Source organism: Nicotiana tomentosiformis, chromosome 6, assembly GCF_000390325.3.
Source record: "Nicotiana tomentosiformis chromosome 6, ASM39032v3, whole genome shotgun sequence".
Taxonomy (NCBI): Eukaryota; Viridiplantae; Streptophyta; class Magnoliopsida; order Solanales; family Solanaceae; genus Nicotiana; species Nicotiana tomentosiformis.
The window spans coordinates 79,412,553-79,414,470 of record NC_090817.1 but is presented as its reverse complement, the minus strand read 5'-3'; positions in this window follow the sequence as shown (position 1 = coordinate 79,414,470).

Genomic DNA, 1,918 nt, shown 5'->3' with positions numbered 1-1,918 from the left:
CTTGGTGGTTAAAGCTAATGCCAACGAGATGGTGGCCCAATATAAGGCCGATGCTGAAGAGGACCAGGATCGAACGAAGGATATCGTCGAGCATGCGAAGCGAAAATCCCGAAGGGAGGCCCTCGAGGAGATTCATTCTCGGGGTTTCGACTTGTCGGCCAAAATTGAGAGTGCTAAGGGGCTCGAAGCCGAGGCCAAGAAGTTGGCTTATCCCAAGGAATCCTCCGAGGGTTCGAGCATATCCAAGGGTGGAGGAGACTCCGAAGACCCTGGTGACGAGGCGGGCTCTGGTGAAGACCAGGCAGTTTAAGTGCCTTGCACATTTTTTATATTTTTGTACTTGCGTACTTTTTGTCAAGGTCGTTTGGCCTTTGTAAAGACTATATGTATATATATAATATAAGGCTTTTTTTTCCTTTTGACGATCTCTGAGTTTTGTTGTGTACTTTGCTTTATTATTATATTTTCAAAGATCGAAATGCCTTAGCATGAAATAGTTAGATCATGTTCGGAGGTTCGAACATGCCTTGACTTTGACATTATTTTGTTTAAGGCATCGTGGGGGTTTAGTATGACTGGAAATGTTTCCCCAAAGTACTTATAATTTTTCAGATTATAGTTTGCCGAGGATAGCCTTTAGAACCGGTTTAGAAATTTTTCAAGGCCTTGTTTTTTTACTACGGGTCACGGACGTCTCCTAGTCATTTTAATATGGCCGTAGCCTTTTTAGTTCGGGTGTTGCCCAGTGGGCTTGTCTTATCGAGTTATCTGGGCTTGCTTAAGATAACATTCCCCGAATGGGGATGGCCGTAGCCTTTAAGGTTTGGGCGTTACCTAATAGGTCTTGTGCCCCCGGGCTCCTTTAGCCCGAGTCATCTGAGTTTTTTTTTGGACGACATCCCCTGATTGGGAGTGATCGTTTGAACCTGGATAAAGGCGGCCCTTGGGATCGATACATTTAGGGGATCGAATGTAGGAAATTCCTTAAGAGGAAAGAAAAAAGAGAAATTTTTAAGGGACAAGATATTATCCGCAAGGTAGAGACTTCTTTTTATTCCTATGCGTAATAGTTACACATGTGTACAAGTTTTGTGCCAGGGCTCGAGAAGTCTATGCGGGCACGATTCATTTGACCGTTTGGCCCTTCAGTAAATCCTATCGATCGAGCCGAGACCATTCAATCATAAAGTTTCTTTCCTTGCTAAAGTCGTTATCTGAGGGTAATGCCCCCCCATTGCTCGAGGCCGATCGTAGATAGGCCTCTAATATTGTTGTCGTGATCTTTGATACCGGTGCATAACCGGCCTTCAATTGTAAGTTAGCACGATTTACTGTTGCCTCGTTAAGAACCTTGCCGGAAAACCCATTTGGTATAAAACTGGTTCAAGGGAAAAAGAGTGCAACTCGTGCTTTCAGACCTAAAAATTGTATCATTCCTTGTTTGTTACCTGCAAGTATTAGTTCAAAATAAAAGAAATGAATGGGTCGTACCTTAGCAGTAATATCATTTCAAGTGAGTTATATTCCAGTTGTTCGATAGTTGTTCGTCGTTCATTGCTCCAAGTTTGTAGGACCCCTTTTCTGGTGATCTCGATAATTTGATACGGACCTTCCCAGTTCGTCCCCAACTTCCCTTGTTCGGGTTTTGGGTGTTTAGTGTAACCTTCCTTAATACCAAGTCCTCGACATTGAAGTGTCGAAGGTTGGCCCTTCAATTGTAGTATCTCTCGATCCGCTGCTTTTGGGCGGCCATCCGGACAAAGGCGGATCCGCGCCTTTCATCTAATAGATCCAGGCTTGTATTCATGGCCTCATCGTTTGATTCCTTGGTTTCATATTGGAACCTGAGACTTGGTTCTCCGACTTCGACTGATATTAGAGCTTCGGCACCGTAAACCAGTGAAAACGGGGTGGCCCC